At 38.8% G+C, this 14,885-nt stretch overlaps 1 long non-coding RNA gene across 2 annotated transcripts in view; it reads left to right on the top strand.

The window, feature by feature from the left end:
• LOC125125266 (uncharacterized) overlaps positions 1-14,885 on the top strand; it is a 100,798-nt gene that overhangs the window by 67,339 nt on the left and 18,574 nt on the right. The window contains exons 4-5 of one of the 2 annotated variants that reach the window (XR_007134393.1): positions 11,131-11,264; positions 11,414-11,506. This is a non-coding gene — a long non-coding RNA (uncharacterized LOC125125266). Of the gene's footprint in view, positions 1-11,130; positions 11,265-11,413; positions 11,507-14,885 lie in introns of those variants that run through there. The other variant, XR_007134391.1, reaches the window with a different exon arrangement.

Raw genomic sequence — 14,885 nt, 5'->3', positions numbered from 1 at the left:
CAGCAGCGGCAGGCCCATGCCACAGCCACAGCAATGCCAGACCTAAGGCGCATCTGTGAACTATGCTACAGATTGAGGCACGGCCAGATCCTTAACCCACTAAGCGAAGCCAGGGATCAAACTCTCATCCTCTTGGAGCCTATGTCAGGTTCTCAACTCATTGAGCCACAACAGGAACTCTCTCATATACCTTTTTCATATGCCCTTATAAATAAAACAAAACTAACCAGCATATAGAGGAAACTTAAAGTAGGTTATAATCACTGCAAATAGATAACATAACTACACTAAAAGAGGGGGGATGAAAAGAACTGAATTAAATAATCATGGGTAAATGCTGAATGCTATTTAGGAAACACGTGTCTCATTAATTGTTTAGTAGAGCAAATAGATTGTAGGTGGTCACAGCCTGATTTCTCACTGTTGGTGAAAGAGGTTGCAAATAAGGAAAGGTTAAAATGAACCCTGTGATACTGGATTGATTCCAAACTGTCAACATAAACTCATAATATTAGGTATATGTATATATACAAGAATATATGTCTACATATATACATACATACACAGATCAAAACATAAAGATATATACAGAAATATAGATGGGTATAGATGGTACTGATGAATATATGTGCATGGTTTTTAGGTAAATAATTTCCTTGCTGTCTGCTGAGAGGACCTAGAAGGAATGGTACTGTCTCAATGATCACATCTAATGTCCAGATGTTTGTTTTTAAACACCACTCTCCAATTAAAGGAACCACGGCTTCTTGAAGAGATGGCAGGACAGGAGCAGGGAAAATAAAAGGTGAATCTAAGAAAATGTGTGGAGCTGGAATGTAGAAATGTGCTCAAATTAAGGCGGGGGCATGTCAAAAGAAAACAAATCTACTGGATGGAGCTTCTGATGGACAAATGAGAACAACCTGAGCAACAAAATAAATACTGATGCTGTTGGAGTTTATCCATAGAGTCAACTAAATATCCATGAGTCTAACCTGACATATAATTGAATAAATAAATAAATAAGAAGATACAGCTCTTCCTCACAGCAGAATTTCACTGAATAAATGTGGAAGGAAAGAAGGGAGCAGAAAATCACCATTAGGTGAATATCACAGTAGTACTTACTGCAGACAAGATCCACAGATGAATGCTAAAAAAAAATCAGTGGGCAAATGTTTGAGGATGTGCAAACTCCCCAAATACCTTCCTCCAGATATTTATTAGCTGCAAAGGGAAAGATGATAACTCTTCAGTGGCGAAACTTTTCAGACACAACTTTAACCAAATGATCAAAGTTAAAAATCATCAGTAACAAAATATACTGACATCATGATCCTCTTAATCTGAGAAGGACACCACAAACATTTCTATAGTGTTCTGGCCCCAAATTTATAACCTCGTGCCCATGAGAAAACATCAGAAATCTAAATTTAGAGACATTCAATGAAATGAGGGGTACTCTACAAAAGTGTTAAGGTCATAAAAGATACAGAAAGCCTATGCAACTGTTACAGATTCAAGGAGACTAAGGAGAATTAACAACCCGATGCAATGTGCTATGCTAGAAAGGATACTGGAGCAGAAAAAGAACATTTGAGGAACACTGGTAAAATTGAATTTGTATCAATGTTAATTTCCTGTGTTTGATAATTATCCTGTGGTTCTGTAAGATGTTAACATTTCCGGAAGCTAGGTGAGGGGGTAGCCAGGAACTCTGTGCACCATTTTTGCAAATTTTTGGTAAGCTTAAACCTCCTTTGGGAGTTCCCCTTGTGGCTTGGCAGTGATGAACCTGACTAGTGTCCATGAAGATGTGGGTTTGATCCCTGGCTCTGCTCAGTAGGTTAAGGATCTGGCTGTTGCCTTGAGTTGTGGTGTAGGTCGAAGATGAGACTCAGATCTGGCATTGCTGTTGTGGCTGTGGCATAGGCTGGCAGCTGTAGCTCTGATTGAACCCCTAGCCTGGGAACTTCCATATGCTTCATGTGTGGCCCTAAAAAACAAACAAACAACCTAGTTAAAAATACATTTTTAGGAACTTACCTTGTGGCACAGTGGGTTGATTGGGCACTGCCCTGGCTGTGGTGCAGGTTGCAAGTGTGGCTGGTGTTCAATCCCTGGCCCAGGAACTTCTACATGCTTTGGGCATGACACCCCTCTCCCCCCAGTAAATAAAATAAAATATAAGTTTAAAAAAAGATGTAAAAACATTTGCCCTGAAAGAGAATTTAATGGGAAAAGTAGTGGAGAAGATTGGGGGTTAGGATGCTTCATCTAGGTAGTGCATTGCTGCTTCTGACACTTCCCTGCCCTGTTGACCCATGTGCTTACCACCTCCTAACATATTATGTAATTTATTTATTTATTACATTTGGTGAGTGCTTCCCTACTAGAGATAAGTTCCCTAAAGGAGGGTATTCATTTTGTTTACTGGTTTATCTTGAGATCCCAAAACAGTGTCTAAGCACAAAGTAAGCAATCAGTATGTGTATTTGATAAATGAATACATACATATTTGCAACACAATAGATTCAAGACAGCCAAATATTTAGAACATGTAGCAAATGGATGCTTCAGGGCTTGGCCAGGTAACTTAAATATGTGAAGGGGTGACTATTTTGTTTACTTCTATATTTCATGTGACTCAGACAATGCCTGGTACATGGAAGACAATAAATATTTGCTAAAAGAATTAACAGGAGGCATTTTTATTAGATGAATGAAAATTATACATCTGAAGTTTTAGTAGTGTTTTGATCATGTACACATCACTATAATGACTTATATGAGTTTTAAGGAATAAAACTAAATTTACTGGCCAATGAAAAGTATTCTGAATATTGCTCTTTTATCTGCTTCATATGAAACATGTCACTTCCTCCTCGATTTAAAAAAGAAAACTTAGTTAAAGGGAAAAGATATTTTTCAAAAATGCTGTACTAAGATGTAATGACAGTATCATATATTACAGGTGGCAATGTCAATTGCTGTAACTTTTCTAGAAAGCATTGGGCACTATGTATCAAGATTATAAAAAAAAAATGTGCTTAAGTTTTCACATAGCAATTTCTCTTCTGGAATCTATCTTCCAAATTGAACCATGTAGATGCAGTCATCACAGAGTTGGTTATACAATTAAAAGTAACCAAAAAAGTAAATAAATCAACAAGGAGAAAATGGGTAAGGACATAATATATCCAAATTATGGACTATTTTGCAGGTACTAAAATGCGTGTTTATGAATTGCTTTTGGGACCATGGGAAAGTGCTTATGTTAGAATGTTAAGTGAAAAAGAGGATGATGCAAAATGGTATAGGCAGTATTATCACAATAACATAAAATACTATTAATATGAAATACTGAAAATGAAAATATACATTTATAAACTTTTTGGAATTTCTTTCCTACCTCTTTATACTTTGCTTTTCATTCTGTGTACAATGAATGTATACTATTAAAATCAGAAAAGATGCCAATGATAAAATATAAAACTATTTGATTGATTAATCTTAAAAATGCTAAGATTACTACTAAATAAAGAAAAAGTCAAATGCCAAAATAAAATGTTTAAAAACATACAGTATTATCAGAATAAATACTATTGGATCCGAGATCTAAATGTAAAAAATAAAACCAGAGTATTACTAAATGGAAGCATGAATGAATTCCTTTTTGTAATCTGCAGCGGGGAAAGTCTATGACTCAAAAGTCTGGAAGCAATAAGAAAAAAGAAATAATAGTAAATTTGAATGCATTAAAAACTTTTGATGGAAAAACAAAATAACACCATAAGCAAACTACAACAATCATAACAAAAGACAAATGGTGGGGGGATATTTACAACTGTTATTTATAGTATGGATTGGTTTCTTTAGTATATAAAGGGATCTTAAGAAAAAGAACAAAACTTGATAGAAAAGAAGCCAGACACAAAAGAGTACATACTCCATGATTCCATTTATATGAAATTCTAATCTATAGTGGCAGAAAACAGATCAGTGGTGCCCTGGGCCTGGAAAGTAAGAAGGAGAGTTGGGTTGACCATGAGGGACACAGGGAGGTTTTGTATGATGGAAATGTGCTATACCTTTTTTAAAAAATAATTTGTATTTTTTCCATTATAGTTGGTTTACAGCGTTCTATAAGCTTTCTACTGTACAGCAAAGTGACCCAGCCAAACATACATATATACATTCTTTTTCTCACATTATCCTCCAGCGTGCTCCATCACAAGTGACTAGATATAGTTCCCAGGGCTACACAGCAGGATCTCATTGCTTATCCATTCCAAATGCAATAGTTTGTATCTATTAACCCCAGATCCCCTGTCCAGCCCACTCCCTCCCCCTCCCCCTTGGCAACCATAAGTCTGTTCTCCAAGTCCATGAGTTTCTTTTCTGTGGTAAGGTTCGTTTGTGCCGTACATTAGATTCCAGATATAAGTGATATCATATGGTATTTGTCTTTCTCTTTCTGACTTACTTCACTTAGTATGAGAATCTCTAGTTCCATCCCTGTCGCTGAAAATGGCATTATTTTGTTCTTTTTATGGCTGAGTAGTATTCCATTGTGTATATATACCGCCTCTTAAACCATTCACCTGTCCATGGACATTTTGGTTGTTTCTATGTCTTGGCTATTGTGAATAGTGCTGTAATGAACATACGGATGCATGTATGTTTTTCAAGGAAAGTTTTGTCTGGACATATGCGTAAGAGTGGGATTGCGGGGTCATATGGTAGTTCTATATTTAGTTTTCTGAGGTACCTCCATACTGTTTTCCATAGTGGTTGTACCAGAAATGTGCTAAATCTTGATTGCACTGGTGATTACACACCTGAATGCATTTGTCAAAACTCATTAAACCTCACATTTAAAATAGATGCACTCGGGAATTCTTACTGTGGTGCCGTGGGTTAAGAATCTGACTGTAGTGGCTTGAGTCACTGGGAGGTGTGGTTTGATCCCCAGCCCCACACAGTGGGTTGAAGGATCCTGCATTGCCTCTCTGTGGCTTGGATTCAATCCCTGGCCTGGGACCTTCCATATGCCTCAGACGCGGCCATAAAATTTAAACAATGAATAAATAAAATGCACTTAATTATATGTAAATTATACTACAAAAAGTTGAATTTTTAAAAAACACTTTTGTCTCTCTCTTTCTTGTTTTATTTCTCCTTTCTTCACAACCGTGTGTGCTATTTGTGCCCACTGTGCTGTAAAAAGTCCTAAGGAGACTAGGTCTTAGACTGGCCACTTCCTGCAAACAGATCTTTCTGGGAAAGACCAGGTGGGTGTGTTTGGAAGTCAGAGCTGTTTTTCCATCACCAAGGGGATTGCTGTGGTACGCTGCCCCCAAAGTTCATTATCTCAGCATTTACTGTTTTGTTTTTGTTTTTTCAAAATACAGAAAAGTAATTAGAAGACCTGATGGGCAATAACCTCTGTGCCAAATTACCTTGTTTTAATTTGATGATGCTTTTGAATTGTTCAAGCTCAAATAATTAATTTAGAAACTGCCAGTCTCATGATAGGATTTTTTTTTTGGAATGTGCATGTCAAGTATTATAAGGAATGTTTTTCATGGTAAAATCCTAACCCCCTAAGACACACAATGACCACCGGACCACTGATCTGCTTCAAATATTGGAAAGATAATAAGCCACAAGTTCACAGTGGGAAATTATTGCCTGGCCAGCCTCTAGCAGTCTAGGTTTGTGTATTTCTTTAGTGACATTTATAAAACCCCATTCCTTTAATCAGATCATAAGAAGACCGAATCAGGTTTCAGATTCACTCGGGGTTGATAATTGAGCTCATTCTTGAAAGGCCTGAGGAGCACTAAAGCACTGAAGTGAAACCATGGAAATTAGTGATTTGAATAGGAGAATCATGAACTTTGGTAAAGAAAACATTCCCCATGGAGGCGTTCGTGGAACAAGCTTTGCCGAAACCGAGTAAGATTGATGAAGGTAAAATTAAGGAAAGTACCGTGCATCTTGCTTTCTATGGGAGAAAGGAAGGGAAAGAAAACCATCAACCGCATTTACACCCTTCACTACATAACAAGGGGCCCACGGGGGTGGGGGGGGCGGCCCCCCCGGGAGGGGAGCGGCGGCCCCCCCGGGTTTTCTCACTGGCTGAGCAGCGACCTGTTCTGTTCTGTTCTTTGTTCCACGGCTGTGGGGATTTGCCTTGGGAACCCCTGCCCGCAAGGGTTTTTCTCCCTAAACGAAACCGGAGCAAAATTCCAGGCCATCTTTTGTAACTGTTTGTGCTCCACAAGGCCAAGGAGAACTTCCTAAGTGGGTAAGCTGGCTGAAGATCTGAGCAAGGTCAGAAAAGAGAGCCAGGCCTGCCCTTGAACTCGGGGAGAATCACACACGCCCAGAATCACACACGCGCCCCCCTGGCCGGTCCCAGAAGGTCGGGGAGACATCCAACACCGGGCCTCGCGACTCCCTCTGAGTAGGCGTTTTAGCGAGGGCAAGAAGGGGTGACCCTACTTAAATCAGGTTTTTGCTGATACAGCCTTTGAGGATGGGCTCTCGGTCCCTGAAACGGTGGCCGAATTTTAGGCTCCTCTATCAAATGACAGCCTTCGGGGGGGCATTTCATGGAACATGGATGTGAGCCCTAGAGAGCCTGTAAAACGTTCAGACTCTTCATTTATCGTTTATAAATGAACCATAAATACCTGCCTGGCTATGGGAGTAGGCACTCCAAAAGCGATGGTTGAATGTATACAGTTGACTTCAAATGTAGCCTATGAGCAAAGCCCTGCGTCTCATTTTAGCTTTCACATTTCTCCCATCATTATCTTTTCCTCTGGAAGGTGTTCCCTGAAGCTTCAAGTTTACCGTGTCTGCTCTTCAGGTGACTTCCTCTTCTCCTCCTCTCCCCTCCTTCATGTCACCTCCTTCACACTGGCCTTCAGGGTGTCAGTAAGCCCACTAGGCACATCCCGCCTCAGGAAAGCCTTCCCCCCACCCCCCACATGTGTGGTTCCTCCCTCTCCTTCTCCAAGTCCTTGATGAAATGCACCTTCTCAAAGAGACCTTCCCTTAGGACCTCCAGGTCTCCCAACCCTGCCTGATCCTGCTACCCCAGCTCCATTTTTCTTTTCCCATAATTACCATCTTCTAACCCACTATCTGATTATACTCATTGTATGATGCCCATGCTCCAACATATGCCTATGAAAAGAGGCTTTTTGTCTGTTTTCTACTGTGATTTCACTGATCTATGAACAGTGCCCAGTGCACAATAAGCATTCAATAATTTTTTGATGAATAAATAAATGAATTATCCTTCACTTGCCCTATCATGACACTGTCCTCCTTTGTTGCAATTGTGTAATTGTCTTTTCCTTAATGGATTCTAAGCTCTATGCAAGCAGGGATGGTGTCTAGTGCATTCAGTAATACGCCCAGCTCCAGGGGTGATGCCAGACACACAAACAGGCCTTCCATAATCACTTATGGAGTGAAAACAAAACCATCTGAATATCCTCCTGAGTATCCTGAAATGACAATAAGAAGCCTCAGATTCTAAGTGACTTTGGGAAAATCTCTTGACCTTGGTGGACCCAGCTTCTCCATGTAAACAATGATGGGATTGGGCCAGAGCAACAGTAAAGTCCTGTCTAGCTTTTGGATTCCATGGACCTCACCTTCATGCCATGTCATCCTCTCTTCTTACCCATTTAAAAAAGCCTAGATCAAGTACAGTTACTATAGTATATACTTTTGGAAATTGTCATAACAGTTGGGATTCCCAATAGATAGTTTAGAGAGCTGGGACTTTGAGACAACACTGGAATGGGATGGAAGAGGCTGGCTCATCTTTTGATACTGGTGCCATTGACCAAAGTCTGAGTCTTTCTAAAGTTGGATAAGCTGATATCAGATAAAATTAGGAGGATTTTTAAAAACAGGCCTACTTATATTATGTTTACCCCATTATTAGATCATTTTGTTCTAGTTTGAGATTCAAAAGTCTTAGATATATTAGTTAAGAAAATTGTAAGATCCACAGAAGTGATAAAAATCACAAAGTAACATGTCTTTTATGGACCCAATGAGAATTGATTGAGGTGTCTCTACTTATTTATTCAGAACCTCTTCAAGAATTATCCCTTTGTCCTAAATTCTAGATCTACGTGTTGAATGCCCATGTGATCTATGAATATCTACTGAAATCATTAACTGAACCTTTGTCACTTCTTATGGTGGGCATAAGAATAACCTTATGAATAAAGCATCTAGTGACATACATATTTTATATTCCTATCCTTAGTTTATACTTTTAATGTCCTCACTCTTTTTAGAATTCATTGTATATTTAGCTCTTATTACTCTGTACTTCCAAACCTGCCAGTGTTTTTGGTGTGCTAAGAATGCCTGGGAATCTTTGAAGACAGAAGAAGGGGGCCATGGACCAAATCATGGCTATATGGATAGCCTCTGGAAGCTAGCAACAGCCTTCAGATGATAACTAGCATAAAAAGACAAAAACAAAAACAACACCAATCCCCCTCCCCCCAAAAAACCAGAGCTCGCATCAACTCTATTCCACCAACAACCTGATTGAGACAGGACCTTCCAGAAGGGAACCCAACCCTGCTAAACCTTGATATTAGCCAAATGAGACACACATCAGACTTCTGACATATACTGACATGTACTGACATGTACATGAACTTAGGTAGAACCTCAGAACTCTGAGATAATAAATTTGTATCATTTGAGCTGCTAAAAAAAATGCCCATGCTTTTATTGATTCTACATTCTCAATAGATAAAGAGCCATTAAAATATTCTGAGGCTGACCGCATTTTGTTTGACAGTATATTGTTATAATTGTTCTGTTTTATTATTATGGTTGTTATCTTACTAAGCCTAATTTATAAATTAAACCTCACCGTAGATAAGCATATAGGGAAAATCATATTTTATATAGACTTTAGTACTATCTGAGGTTTCTGGCATCTACTGGGGGTATTGGAATGTATCCTCTGTGGATAAGGAGAGCTACTGTATTATTCTTTTTTGAGCCATGAGCATATATTCTGTGTTAGGTGAGGTGCTAAGCATTATGGGGGATACACACAAAAAATTCTGAACCATGCAGTCAGGGGTCCCCTGTAGCTTGGCCTGAATTATGATCAGATGAAATCCTGGCTCTTCCTTATGGAGGAATCTCGGGGGCAGAATCTCCATACAATGGGCGTCACACGTCAGTATCTGAGCTGCTGGCTGGACTCCTGACTCCGCTGGAACATGCTGTCCTGGGCGGAGGCAAAACCATGGATCAGGACCTTTTGAATAAGGACTTCCACACTTTAGATCGTCCCTCCTCTTTTTGTAGCAAGATGCCAAAAGCATTCTAAAAAATCCCAAGAAATCAGCAACACAAAAAGGAAAGATTTTTAACTGCTTTGTATGCACAGACCTTATCCTAAAATGGATTTGTAAATTTTACCAATGATCACCAATTCGATTTAAAAAACCCTGGTAAGTCTCTTTCACTACACCATGCATGCTGATCTCATGCACAGCATCTGTGCTAAACACACATTCATTCATTCACTGGTTTGTTCTTTCACATATTCATTTATTTAACAAGTGTTCACTGAGTATGGACACTGTGCTAGAAACTATGAGTAATATGAAGATAAATAAGATAATACCTTTGGTCTTAAAGTGCTTGGAGGAAAGAAGAGGAGATGAAACACACACTTAAAGAATTACAGATATAAAATGTGATAAATCATCCAAAAGAATTAAAGTGCTAGGGAACAGAGATCTGGATAGAGAAAACGACTTCATAGAAGAGTTAGGTGGGGCATTCCCTGGTGGTCTGGTGTTTAGGATTTGGCACTTTCACCTCCGTGGCCTGGGCTCAATCCCTGGTCAAGGAATTGAGATTGCACATTAAACTGCTGCATGCCAAAGCCAAAAAAATTAATGAAATAAGTTAAATTTAAAATAAAAAGAAGAGCGTTCCCGTTGTGGCCCAGTGTTTAGTGAACCTGAGTAGCATCCATGAGGACATGGGTTTGATCCCTGGCCTTGCTCACTGGGTTAAGGATGCAGCTATAATGTAGGTCGAAGACACAGCTTGGATCCTGTGTTGCTGTTGCTGTGGCTCTGGCATAGACCAGTGGCTACAGCTCCAATGGGACCCCTAGCCTGGGAACCTCCATATGTGTGGGTGTGGCCCTAAAAAAGACAAAAAAAAAAAAAAAGAAGACCAAATAAAATAAAAGAAGTGTTATCTGGAGCTTGGGAAAAAGCAGGTAGGAAACAGGTATGTGGAAAGGAGAATGAGGTTGAGGATTGGGAACAACAGGAATCAAGGCAAAGAGGCAGAAAAATCCAAGACCTGGATGCGGAAAAGTTTATAGTTAACATTTGAGAAGAACAGAATGGGAGGCAAAAAGAAGGAAGAGACAGTTTCTTAAAAAAAGTAAAACTAGAACTCCTATATGACCCAGTAATTCCACTCCTGGGCATATATCTGGAAAAAAACAAAAACAAAACAAAACAAAACAAAAAACAGAAAGCACTAATTTGAAAGGATACATGCACTCCAATATTCACAGCAGCATTATTTGTAGCTGCCAAGATATGGAAGCAACCTAAGTGGTTTCGCCCCAGGAGCAGCTTCCATCTTAAAATCCATCACCGATAAGGAGGTGGGATTTGGGGAAAAATAAAGACCTGGCCTCATATGGGGACAAGCCTGACAGACCCTCCCAGGTTCAGGACCCCCATAGGATCAACTGAGACCTCTGCTGCACCTGCATCAATGTTCAATTTTCCTTCTGCCCAAGCCTTCTTCCCTCACTGCCTCACAGGTGTGGTTCCCAAGAGCATTCCTGAATAAACCTCCATTTCAGAGTCTACTCCTCAGAGACCCAGTCTAAGACAGCAGTTGAAAGGGTTTACTGAAACCTTTTTAAAAAGAATTACCAAAAAAAAAAAATGCTATTTTCATCATGTGATAAATGGTAAATCGTCTAAAACCACTTCATGCATTTTTGGTAGGACTGCTCAGTCTGAATTTCCTGCACATGTTTCATGTATATCTAATCTATAACCTCCTCATTTCTCTCTGACCCAGCGCAGTGATGGTCTGAGAAGGGTACAAAGAGGCCGGCACGTGCAGAATCATTGACCATCTCTCCAACCATCACTGGAGATGATAAGAATTATCTGTCCCTAGATGCTCCCGTCTAAGGACACTGTTTTTTATGAGTAAGTACTCTGGCACCATCTTTGAAAGGGTTAGCATTAGTTGCTTTGCACCTTGAAGAGATCCAGTAAAGAGGAAGGTTAGTTTCCACATTGAACCATGTGTTACAATGAGAATTCTATTAATTGCATGTCTGTCTCACGTACAATAGAGACCATGACAGAAGCTGGATCCCCAAAGTTGAGATCTGCCCAGCTACATGCAAAGGAATCCAACTGGACTACTCTCTCTCACCATGTACAAAAAATAAACTCCAAGTGGATTAAAGACTTGAATGTAAGAGCCGAGACCATAAAAATCCTAGAAGAAGACATAGTATGCTCTTTGACATTGATCTTGGCAATAATTTTGTGGATATGTATCCTCAGGTGAGGGAAACATAGGCAAAAATAAACCAGTGAGATTACATCAAACTAAAAAGCTTTTGCACAGTGAAAGAAATGATCAGTAAAGCAAAACAACAACAAAAACAGTGTACAAGGCAAACCAACACATTTGGTCACCCTATTCTATAGATAATGGGATGCTGCTGAAGCTCTGCACTCAAGAATATTATTTCATACCCTGTAACCTTAAGTGGATGCAGGACTGCCCTTTGGCAATGCCAAGAAAACCAAAAAAGCTCAGAAGAGAAACTAAAATTTCTTACTCTGTAAAACGCCTTTGGGAGATGTGGCAGAAGTTAGGGATAGCCCAATAGCCTGGTCTTGATAAATATTCTGTGTGTAGAGCTCTCTGTCAGTACAGGATGTAAGACAACCAAAGTCTTCATGAGGAATATCAACAGATGCAAACAGTGAAGAATCAACTGCCAATTCTCAGAGTTTCCACGATTTGTAAATGTGAACATTTTCTCCAAGCAGGTTAAGGATGATGAAATCTGTGGCCACTGTGTGCAGACTCAGAGAGGTGGATGGGTAAAACAACTATTTCAGACAAAATGTATTTAAGTGGACAGTTTAAATGTGCCTAGTTGAATCCTTTTAATCTTTCTAGGAACCCCATAGCATTGTGATAATTAAATTAATACATGAAAAACACTTAGAACAATGCCGACACCTGGTACAGACTTAATTAAGCTGCTGATACTAATTTTCTTTGAGGGAGAATTAGAAACAGGAGAAATGTCAGAAGTAGGCAGAGTTTACAGGAAATTTTCCGAGCAACTATTCAGACATCTGTGTGGGATTTTCCCATTCCTTATTCATTTACTCAGGAAAGCATTTATTGAGTGCCTAGTCATTGTAACAATTCTGATTTTAAGGCTGGTTGTCATGTAATCAATATAACTTAATTCTGTCAACATGTGATCAATACAGTTCTGCCGTTGCATCTAATTTAGTTTCTTTAATCAGTCTTACCTGAATCAAATAAACCATGTGATAAAAACTTGCCAAGAAAATAGCTTTAAAAATAGTTTGTAGATTAAATTAATTCATTCTGATGTTCCATTTCCAGACAATAATTGCCCTTCAGAAATGCCAGCAGGACACAAGATGCTGTAAAGTCAGAGAAATGTGAACATTAATGGAACAGCCGGGTCAGTTATGATGTCATTAAATAAAAACACACTCACATAACCTAAAGCCAAATAGACCATAAAACAATTTATTTCTTTCCATGAAGAAAGACCAAATGCATCCACCCTAAGAGTGAGAACTGTTTATGCCAACTAGGGTGTATTTTAGGTATTTCAATCTGAAGTATTATATTCAGAAGCTCTTAGGATTTGATAAAAAAAAATATGTGGCGACATAAAATAATTTTAGCAAAAAAAATGACTAAAAGAGGATTTTTGAAATTAAAAACATTTTGATATTCCCCAGCTGTCTGAACATTGTGGCTTAAATAAGATTCTGTTAAGTAAAAAGTAAATAAAACTAATAGCCATTCCATAAGTTTTGCTAAAAGCTTTGGATTTATGTCCCAGCAGTTGAGGAAGCAAATTATTCTAATAGCTGAAGCACAAATCCTTTTACAAAATTAAAGGAGCATATAATATAGTTATTAACCAAAAGAAAAATTTTAATATTTTTTTATTCTAGATAATTATATTAAACACACATTTTGGAGGGAACTCAAAGAATCAAATGACATTTCCCTAATAAAAATTTGATTCTGTTTAAAATGCTTACATGTAAATACATTGCAATAGAATTGATGTGGAAATACTATCTCATTCTGATAATAATTAATAACCATTCATGGATATACAAATCAATTTTTAAAAAGACTTATCTGTCTCATTAACCATTTACTTTTCATGGTTAATAAATATTTATCAAAATTTGTGATATATTTTATAATCTTTTGTTTAATTGTGTACTGCCACATACTGTGTAATTGTAATGAAAATAATCCAGAAAAAAAATGTAACTATTAAAGGTCTGTGATCATAGGACTTTTTAAAAATTTTCAATTTATTTACATATTTCTGTGACAAAGAACTATGAGAGAGCAATCAATAACAGACTTTCAAGATTAAGATAATTTAAATGAGGGTGAAATCCTCTGGGGTAGATTGAATGAATATATAAATTTAAAGAGAACGAGAAATGGTAAAAAAGTTTTTGAACTATTAAAAAATAGGTCTATGTATTCCTTAAAAGGGTGATGAAAGGCATCAAATCACTGAAGTATTTAAGGTTTTTTTTTTTTGGTCTTTTTGTCTTTTTGGGGGCCGCACCTGTGGCATATGGAGGTTCCCGGGCTAGGGGTCTAATTGGAGCCACAGCTGCTGGCCTACACACAGCCACAGCAACGCCAGATCCAAGCGCGTCTGTGACCTACAACACAGCTCACGGCAATGCTGGATCCTTAACCCACTGAGTGAATCCAGGGATTGAACCCGCAACCTCATGGTTCCTGGTCGGATTCGTTTCCACTGTGCTACGACGGGAACTCCTAAGGTATTTAAACTCCAGTTTTATTTTAAAATGTCAATGTTGCCAGTAAGCCAGAAATTGCCTCTTTGTAAACTTGCTAAACTTATGATAGCACTTTCTGATGGTGAGCATAAATTGTGAAGGGGGTGCCTAATTTTTAAAAAAATGAATTCGGTACCTATGAGAACAAAAACATTGGAAGATCCCTCCTGTGGGATATAATGTCCATGCTGAAGCCAAAAGGATGCAGAAGAGCTCTCCAGAGGAAATGGACTGGGGATGGGTGGCAACCCCTGTAGGGCATGAGCCAAGGCCGGAAGACTAGAGAGAGAGATGACATATTTAAGGGGAAAATGTTTTAGGACTGATAGAGTCGGTAGCCGAAGCCGTAGGAGTAGTCAGATCATCCAGGTGAAAAGTTAGAATAAGAGCAGCAGCATCTAAGGATGGAGCCAAGGGGATAGAGAATCGGGGGAGGACCCCCTGAAGACATCATCTAAGAAGGGGGAAGAGAATGAGGAGGGGGTGTCATGAAGGCCAACAGGGAGTTTCAAGAAAGGGAATTGACAACTATGTCCTTTAGATTTAAAGAGAAAAGGATTGCTGTTGAATGTGCTGGTTAAGAGTTTTAGGACAGAAAGCCTTGGAAAGTAATTTAAGCAAGAAAAGCGGTAGTGTAAAAAGTCAGAGGAAGAGTTGACTCAAGACAGCTGCAGGCACCTGGTGGAGGCCTCGGTC

This window comes from Phacochoerus africanus, chromosome 4 (genome assembly GCF_016906955.1).
Source record: "Phacochoerus africanus isolate WHEZ1 chromosome 4, ROS_Pafr_v1, whole genome shotgun sequence".
Taxonomy (NCBI): Eukaryota; Metazoa; Chordata; class Mammalia; order Artiodactyla; family Suidae; genus Phacochoerus; species Phacochoerus africanus.
Note: the sequence above shows the minus strand (reverse complement) of the source record. Positions and strands in the feature narration are given on the sequence as shown.